Here is a 10,614-nt window from a genome sequence, read left to right as displayed (position 1 = left end):
CCTTCCCCTTCCCAGTCTTTTCCTTTATTCCTCTCGCCAATCCTTTTTTAATCCCTTCCCAATTTAAAGTCGGCAATCCATTTGTAGGGGCGTAAGGTCTGTAATTTACGCCTCTACAAATGTTCATGGGCGGTGGTAGCGCTTACCATCAGGCGTCCCACCAGCTCCATTGCCGACTGTGTAATAAAAAAAAATAATCACTATATTTTAATGTGGTGCATTTTAATTTGTGTCAGGTATGTGAGATCGTGATTATAACAAGTTTTACAGGAATAACCAACCTCCTTAAAACTACTAGTAAACCTCAACACCAGCCATTCGAGCTTAGTCTATGATGTTATCTCTGTACAATATAAATTGGGTGGTATAAAATAAAAGTGCACCAAATGTGTTCGGTTGATAGAGAGACTAGAGTATAGACCCATACACATCTTAAGTCTTAACACTTACCTCAACAATTAATCAAAAGAAAGAGTATGATTGAAACCTATATAATATTTGTATTTTTTTTATCTTAAATAGGGCAGCGCTTGACCACAAAAAAGTATAGACTATAGCACTCAAAGATTACATACCTTTCCAACGGTCAAAGAATTTTTATAAACGGTCAGTATATTTTGAGAGTAACAGAAGTTTGTGTGTGTTATGTGTGTGTGTGTGTTATGTGTGTGTGTGTGTGAGTGTGTTGATAGTTGCCATACTTCTCGAAATCGACTTACCGGTTTTTATAAAATTTATGTTTTATATTCGGCAGGTCTGAATCGATTCTAATCTTTTATTTATAGCCCTAAGTTGTATGGTTGTCCTGGCAGAACATCGTTTGACGTTGCCGTTTTTATTGTCATTTGAATATAGAACGTTAGAAGTGTCTTGATCGCATTAGAGGTTTGCCACGTTACATTTCATTCAATATAACGCCTTTTTGAAGGCATAATTGTATTATGAGAACGCGAATTTTATTTAGTCGGTTGCATATTTTGAACTAATGTATTATCATGTAAATAAATCTTTTGTAATGACATTATACTCGTACCCAGTTATGATAATATATGTATGGTCATAGTAGCAGGTACGGTGTTACATTATCTGTGGTAACGGTAATAGACAAATAACCTGTGAGTAAGGGCAATATAAGTTTATGATCGTCAAATAATTCTGTTAATACTATGTTATTATATAAATATTAATTCGGGCGGCGTGACATTTTCTCAAAGCTGTTTATTTGTAGAGGGTAGGAAAATATTCGCGCGCAAAGTCCAGCATACTAATGACCTGTTTACTGCTGAAGCGTATTACGTATGGATTCTTTGAGGGTATGACATTTTTCATATATTTTTTTTACCCTAAATCGTTATTAAGCATAAAGAATTTTTAGTAGATAAGTACAATTGAACAAGAATTATTAACATATTTCTTTAACTTAATGTCCTTTTAATATGTGTATTAACATTTGTTATATTCTGTATTTATCTAAATATATTGGTATCTGCCTATTATTCACTCAACTATGGAATCAAGTAATGGAGACGTAAGGAAAGGTATTGGAATTAAATCTCGAATAAAGAAGAAACATATTGTGTTTGTAGATAAATTAAGTAATTTTTTAACCTAAATACAATTAGAGTGAAAACCTGCACATGCTTTGCACTCTAAGAACTGGAGAAGCAGACGATTTCTATTTATTTATTTCGAATTTTATTCTATTCTAAAAAGTGCGAATATTGTGCCATTCTTTGATTCAAAGAATATCGAATTTCAAAGTAGTAATGTCAGATGACATTGCTCAGAATCTCGTTATGCTCGCTATCTTGCCCTGTACTTAAGCTACGAAAGGTAAACAAACCTTTGAAATCATGTAGGGGAAAGAAAATTTTTGGTATTTTTTATTGTTTTTTATTCTGAATACAGTTTATGACGACATTTTCCAATATGATTTACCTACTCTCTTAAAGTACATTTAAAATAAACTAACTATATTTTATCTAATCTTAGTAATTAGATCGTCATTAAAATATTTTCAATATAAAAATACGTTTCTAAAAATTCAAAACAATTACCGTCAAGAGAGGAAAAGGAATAAATTATACTATACGTATATAAAACAGTAATGATACGATAATTCTTTATCCGGCTCGAAGGACCACTGACTTGAGGTTCAAATTAGCAGCTCCGTTTACATCTGCACCCTGATTTATGTCCTTCTGCGACTTGCCTCATTGGGTTCCGGTTATATAGGGTATAATTGAAAAGCGACAAGCGTTTTTAGGTAAAGTCAGAAGTTTCAAAAAGCTTTCATTTATACCTGTTCTTTAAACAATAAAAGTTCCTTTGAGCCTTTATTCATTTACTTTCAATATTAAAACAAATCAACAAACGAGGAACTTAATACGACAAACTAATTTTAGCTTCATCCCGACTTCGCTCGTGATACATTTATAGGTTCATGTACATAACTTACGATGAAAGAATTTTTAAAATCGCCCAGTATTTCATAAGATTAGCGCGTACAAACAAACCATTAAAATCTTGTATATTATTAAGTATAGATTATAGAGTATAGAAATAGATATATATTAATGATTTACTAATTTTTTTGCTAGGAAGAACACTGTAAACCATAAGGTATACATAACAACTGCATTTTCCATTAACTTCTATAATAAAATAAAATAAGATTATCATCACTAAGATGTATTTTACACCACAACCCAAGTGTCCCAGATCGCTAAATTATTTTTAGTTAACTTGACTTAGAGGGTTGTAAAAATACATGGCTTTCCTACGTTATACTCTGTTAAGGGAATTTACCCTTCATTAAGTGCAATTGTAAAATACTTTGCGTGGAAAATATACGTAAAAGTTTGAGAATATACAATTGTAATTGGATTTGAGAGCGAATTTTCAACAGTGAAAATGTAATTCGGTGCACACATCTTTTTACAATCTAGTTATGCAAATTATGTTTAATAATAGAGCCGTATATACTCTGAAATTTTGTTAATTACTTATAGAATGATGAATTTAGGACTTAATAACTGGAATAAAGTTTTACTTAGTGATTGATCTGGATAAAAGTGTCTATTGTAATCCGCACTACAATAACAATCTCTCTCTACGCTAAATATCATCCATATCTGTCGAGCATGGTTCGACACATTCAATGCCTATATGTTTACAAATGAACTAGCTTTTGCGCGTGGCTTCGCATGCTTTAAAGTCGGAGTAGTTCAATACATCTTTTTATACTATATATAAACCTTCCTCTTGAATCTCTATCTATTAAAAAAAAACCATAAAAACCCGTTGTACAGTTTTAAAGATTTAATCATACATATATACAAAGGGACAGACGCGGAAAACGACTTAGTTTTATGTTATGTAGTGAAGAAGAAAAACTTTTCATCTAAACTTACGCGCTTAAGAAAACAAAAAAAAAACACTTAGAGTGGAATTATTTCAGATAAAATTTATGTAAATGGGTGTTTGTTTTATTTGATATTGGACGGGGTGGGCTTCAAAAACAGATCATAACTTAAAGTTTCACCAACTTATGGGGTTAAGTGATGAGGGTCGATGAGATTAACAAAATTAACGAACTTTTATACAAACAGTGGACTATTTGGAATAGCTAATAGGATATAAATTTGTTTTAATGAATAAACATAAGTTTGTAATATATTTCATACACGCTTACCACTCCCGGCTTCGGCCGCATAGTCAAAGTAAAACCCGAATAGTTCCCGTGGGATTTGTAAGTTATTGTAGTCGTATAATTAAAAATATCTCACCTTAATATAACACACTCAAACATTTCATAGTGTTAAAGAATACTACATTTTCTATTTTTGTTTGTTTTTGAAAATAAATCACTTTTTCTTTAGTTATTTCCAACAAGGAAGTAATGTTCATCTCATTGCTTTTAAAAGCAGATTCCTCAGAGAAAAGCGGGCAAAAAACTGTATTTGCTCTTTTCATTAATTAATGAGTGCAAGAGAGAGTGGCTGGTCTGTAAATTAAGAATAAACCACCGCTTGTCACTGTGTGTGAATTTGATTTATAACATGGCAACACTAGCTCAAAAGGTTGAAAGTACAAAGCCAGTATTTCGGTCTCCACCCCAATTAGGGAGCTGGCAAAATGCAAATTGGCACTTTCAGCCACGTATGGGGTGCGAATTTGATAACGGTAATCGATGATTGAACAGCTGTTAAAGGTAATTTATAAGCTGCCTGGTTTATATGGGTACAAATAAAAACATATGTATAATAAATACTTTTTTGTATCTATGAAAAATTATTCCAATGAAAATTTTCAAGTGATTTTATTTTTAAGACTTTCTTAGTATTTACATATGTAAACTTCCCACAAAATTATCTAAAGCAAATATATAAAACCTATGACTAGGTAATATCAAGAAATACTGGACCGATTTGTAAAATTCTTTCACCGCTGTATACGTACACGATCTCTTAGTGTTATTGGCTATATATGCACCATGAGCAAAACCAGGGTGGATTGCTCGTATGATAAATGTATTAAGTACGGTAATAAAAAAAAAACTTACGCGTTCTTTCAATAAAAGTTTAGTCAATGCGCATTGAATTAGAAACTTAGTCCTGGTTTCTTTCTCTAAGGACATTCATATGTCTTGTTGTATAAACCTCACACCTTAGATGTAATTTAAGCATCATCTAGAACACCTATCTAAATTCTAATAACTCATGAATAAGGCATAATGTTGCGACAACGATCCTTTTTACATTCACCGAGATACTAGATGCGAAAGAATGTATATGGATTCATTATCATATTTTGCGCCAAACAAGATTTATTAGAAATACCGGTGTAGCAGGCGTTAGATTAATGAAGACGTAAGATGAACAGAATAGCATGTGACATATCACCTGTCTCACAGTCTAATAATCCTCTCTTTATACTTTGGTTGTATGTAAAGGATGCATATTCTTTATGGCAGCTTAGGGGGTGGATTTTGAAATAAAACGATCTTAACCTAACCTTATCCTTAACCAAACTAAGGCTACTAGACCACATTGCTATCGTTTGTAAACTGTTTGCTGAATTAATACAATTTGTCTGCGACTTATCTATAAAGTGTAAATATATCTTCAATAATTAATTTTATACAAATTGCTTTAGGCTTTCCATGGAACGGAATTTTCAGGAATTTTTAATAAATTACTCGTTGTAGCGAAATTATGAGTCAAGTATTTAATTTTCCAATTTAATAAAATGTAATAAAAGTCTGGAATAAATCCTGTCTCTGTAAAGTAAATCAGCCTAACCCAATTATAGCTTCAGAGCAATCGCGCTAATAGCATGTTCCATTTCACTGCCTGCTCATTAGGCTGATAATCGACTTTATGTATGAAAGATAAGGTGGAATTTACAACTGTATTTTTACGTTACTACTATGTTTTATCAATCAAATGAAATGAATGGATGAAAAACACTTTTAATTTATAAACTAATGTAAAGATATATTAGTTCAATCTGCAAATTCATACAAACACTGACGTGTTTTTTTTAAATAAACAACAACATAATTTCAATACAAATTTTACGGCGCTTAATGAGTTTGAAAATGCACAAAACCTTATTATTTAACTATTATTTCAATAATGTTTCTCATCTATTTATATCAGTTGTAGTATAAATTTAGTGTACTCTAATTGAGAATTATAGCTCTATTTACAATAGTTTGCATGCGTTTTTGATTTATTTTCAAAAGTTTATAACAAATTAGGTAGCTTACTCATACTCAAATATCCTGATTTTCGACCACCGTGAATCTAAATGATACTGGCCATACGCTAGCAAATAACATACAATGAATTTTATACTTCACACCCAGTCGGAACATTTGAATAAAACTTGGTAATTATGTGTCCCGTTAAACGTCCCTTTCACGATTTAGGTGTGAGGTGCGTAATTAAATATACCTATATTCATTTAGGAGTTGGTAGTTATGTAAATATTATTTTTAGTTTATAAAACATCAGTTATAAATAAAAGGGCATTTTAAGACTACTTTATTTAAGTAAAAATAAGCGATAATAAGAATAATGCACATTCAAATAAGTTCTGATACATTAAACGATTTTTTTTTTGTAAGCAGTCACAGTATAAACGTAAAATTTCTAGTTAAGTTTAATAGCATAAAAAATTTTTGTAAATGATACAATAAGCAGTATTATTTTTTTAGTATTTAAGGTATTTTAGATTGCATTCCAGTAAGCACCATGCTGTCTGTAACATGGCTTCTTATTTTTTAGGTCGAATTGTTACCCATTAGCGCCAATAAAGTTTCACAGAGATTAATTAAATGGAAAAAAAATTGACAAATAGAAAAATCTGGCGACACTTAAACGCGAGGCGTCCTTCTAATTTACAAATTATACCGCGTTCAAGCTTCCAGCGAAACACGACGTTTCTTTGTAAAATATTTTAAGTTCTTTTTGATAAGCCGACCGAGAAAATTAAAATCTTCGTAAGCTTCAAAATTTTATGTCAGGGTATGATAGCGTCACTGCTGAAATGCTGGACTCGGTAATAGTTTTAGTGGAGTTTATACTGCTATATTATACAGTTAGAAGAAACGATGGTTTCCTCGAAGATATCACTGTTAAGTGATAAAACCTTCTGATGAAGCACCAGCATCGGGATGGTACATACTGTGGTGGTATTAAGATGAATATGTAACAAGTATGAGTATTTTGCGAACCATCGTAATGAATGCACGATGAATATTACTATTATTTATTATTACTAGTACTTGGTATAAAATAGCCTCTTAGGCCAATACCTAAAACACTATAGAATAGATGACTTTTTATTTGATACCACGCTCGATATCTCTTTCTATTATTGATTAATTTAAGATTTAAAGAACATAAATTAATAAAAATACATGTGTACTGCACTGGAACACAAACTACACAGATAAGTAAATAAAAAATATGCAAAAAGTATTGATATATTAATTTAAATATTCAGAATTTTCAATACAACTTTTTTTTTGTTTATATCAATTCCATTCTTTCCAGTATTATGTAGTCAGATATGGTTTCATTTTTAATAAACAACAGAATAAATTCATACCCGTTGATTGCATAAAAATTAAATGCAATCGGATTCAGGACTCACAAGTTGGAATCAGAGAATGCCGACTGAGAGGAAATTGATTTTCGTGATTAAAATTCGCATAACGTTCATTTTACATGTAAATTATGAAGTTTATGTAAGATTTTGCTTGATGTCAGCTATGGAGTACACGTTAGTGATGTACCTACAATATAATGTAATAACTAAAATTTGTATGACGATAACAATTACATTACAATAACAATTTGGTACCTATGTTTTTAAATGTTTAAGAGATTGATTTTTGAAGGGAATGTTAAACCAATATTTACACACGGAAATATGAGTGAAAATTCGATAAGAGTATTAAAATTTCGTTTTCTTAATTCATTTGTGTAACAAAATACCAATATAGTAAAATCCGAATTGAGAATTTTCTTGAGGCGGGTGATTAATTGCTATAATTAAAATATCTCAAAAACATAAGTCTGCGTAGAAATTAAATAAGTTAATTATTTCATTAACGGAGCTTCGTCTTAATTAATGACTTTGAACTTCAAATTTTCATATCAGGTAAGATAAACATCAAGTTAAATTTTCCCGTAGGAACCTATTTGATAATACATCCCTACAGTTATTTAATAACGTTAGCGTAATTAAATTTTGGAAATGATATCATAATAATCTGAGGAAGATTGTATTACAACATTATTTCTGCAGCCATTTAGTTGTACTTAAGAAAATTACTTAGGAATTACCTATTACAGTGTGTCGATTATTGTCAATTATACGTACCTATGTGAATACAATTCTAGATCAGAAATATTACAACAGAAAAATATTATTGTTAAAGGGGACTTCAGAGGTAAAGTAACGCACGCACACATTTATATACCAACGATTGACAGTTATGGCCGGTTCTGTCGGTACACAGGGCCGCGCGCACACATGCGTACATATCATCGCTCAAAAATAAGAATGTACACATTTTATTTCATAATATTTGTACATACAAAAAAAAATAAATCACTATATAATTATATTATTTTGTAGCTTGAAGATTTTTTTTACAAAATTTAAATTTACTACCTATAGGTAGGTATACAAAGTATGGTTGCTAATCGTTAAAATATTTGGAGGGATCTTTGTAATGGTTTTTCTATCGTTTCAAATTAACACATATGTATAATAACATGCTACTTCATAATGTTTTCAATACTCTATTAAATTATACTTTATAAATGAAAAATATTTAATGAGTAGAAAAAATTCGCTTCACGAGGCGGGATTCAAACCCGCGTCTATTGTGGCAAACCATAGAAGCGCCTAGCTTAAGCAGCTAATTCACTTTAACGTCCCTAACTCTTTGTGGACCTTATATTTGTGTTCTTTAGCGCCCACAACGGGAATTATCGCCCCCATTAATAAACACTATCAAAAGATAGCAGGATGGGTTTGCGCTTGAAAAATAGTTCTAGAAATCGTTATTTTAAACGCATTTGCAAGTAAATATACCCGACTTATACGAAACCTACGCTCGCTGTAACTTGTAAAAGGATTTTTAAAGTGGAACCTAAGTGCTTCTTATGAGGCTCTAACGACCTCGAAACTCGTGGAAAGCCCCAACACTCTTTCATCGGGATTCCTCAAATGCGGTTTTATATTCTTTTTTTTTTGATGTCGCACGTGACACGACTTGAAAGTTATAGTTTAGGTGTTATCTCATTTTTATTTGACTAGTAAACCTCAGGGATTTTTCGCAATAGCTCAGATGTGTATGAGGTAGAATATTTAATTATATTTTAAATTAGCTTTTGCCCGCGGCCTCGCACGTGTTAAATTCGGAGTAGCTTAATGGATGTTATTATACATATAAACCTTCCTCTGAATCACTCTATCTATTAAAAGAAACCCCATCAAAATCTGTTGCGTAGTTTTAAAGATTTAAGCATATATAGGGACATAGGGACAAAGAAAGTGACTTTGTTTTGTACTATGTAGTGATAATTAAATATTGTATGTATCGCCTCATGTATCGCCGCCTACCGAAAGTAGGATTTTCATGTATTTTTTTTTCTTATAATGCGAAGTATCATTTCTACTACGAAAAGTAATCTACTACCGAAAAATTCACTTAGCTTCCTTAATCGGGGCACCATATGATTGGTAATAAAATTGAAAAAGACTATGGAAATACTAATTAAAATTCTTTTCAATTGCGAGCTTTTTACGTTTGAAATACGATATCTCCCGTGAATATTCATGCGGAGATTGTCATTGAAAATGATATCTTATTTAGCGTCGTTTGTCTTTTGTCTTTAGTTTAAGTTTAGTTATTAAAGATAAACTGAAATTAACAAATGTTTTCTTATTTTCGTCGAACGAAGGAATGGCCGTTATTGCGCATTTTTGGACTTCCAAACATTTGTTAAGTTTACAAGTGTAGGTACACTGTATATAAACAGAGGTACATAGCGTACCAACGGATATACGTCTCTATATAATTAATATATATATATTTTATATTACGTACATATAAATAATTATGATAAACAGGTACGAACATTATTTTTGCAATCTCAATACGTTATCTTTTTTTTTATATTTTTGGTATTTTTCTGTTATTTCACCCTTGGATACTCATGGGTAATTAATTATACCTTATTCTAATCATCGTAGTGACTTGATAAACTACCTAATATGATAAATCTTTCAACATCTGAATGTTTAGTAAGTTCTATCAAAGTAATGTTATGCTTTATGGTTGTAACATGGTTCAGATTAATCATGAATATAACAATCTTAAAGCCCTACTCTCCCCCTTACACTGGACATTTGCGCAGTCCCTCTGTTGGGTTAGTCCAGTCCATCAACAAAGGGAAGAAGAACAATATAAATAAATAAAAATATAATAAACATTACGTAATAAAAATTAATTATGTAATAAAAATGATAGAATCAAATTTGCTCAAGCAGCTCAAATTTTATCGTTTTATCAAAATGTGTCAATATTAATATGTATGTTTTTGCATTTATTTTACGATAAATGTAGGTTAATTTCAAACGATAGTACAAGTCTTCGGTAGTATAGTGGTCAGTATCCCCGCCTGTCACGCGGGAGACCGGGGTTCGATTCCCCGCCGGAGAGATCTTTTTTATTTTTGTTTTACATATTTTCTATATTACTTGTATGTCTTGTATTTATTTTTTTTTTTGTTTGGTTATAAATACAGCCTTGATGATTTGTTCTTTATTTTGCAATATTTTCTTCCTTAGTTTCCAACGTTCCAACGTTTCCAACGTTGACAAAATTAGAATAATAAATAATATTTGTATTTTTTCATTATATACTTTTCAAAAACTAAGTTTCTGTAAACATTTAAACTCGAAGATCATGGAATAATATTCTCGTAACAAAAAGACATAACTCCTTATAAAAACTACCCATAACTTATAAAACATTGCCTGTATCCAATTCCAGGCGTTTAAACTTATGCATTTTATTATTCACCA

General features: G+C 31.0%; 1 non-coding gene across 1 annotated transcript; it reads left to right on the top strand.

Annotated features, from left to right (window-relative positions):
• Positions 1-10,177: 10,177 nt before the first annotated feature.
• On the top strand, positions 10,178-10,249 carry Trnad-guc. The gene has a single exon. It is a non-coding gene; the product is annotated as a tRNA-Asp (tRNA).
• Positions 10,250-10,614: the final 365 nt, after the last annotated feature.

The sequence above is a fragment of the Zerene cesonia genome, chromosome 27 (assembly GCF_012273895.1).
Source record: "Zerene cesonia ecotype Mississippi chromosome 27, Zerene_cesonia_1.1, whole genome shotgun sequence".
Taxonomy (NCBI): Eukaryota; Metazoa; Arthropoda; class Insecta; order Lepidoptera; family Pieridae; genus Zerene; species Zerene cesonia.
Note: the sequence above shows the minus strand (reverse complement) of the source record. Positions and strands in the feature narration are given on the sequence as shown.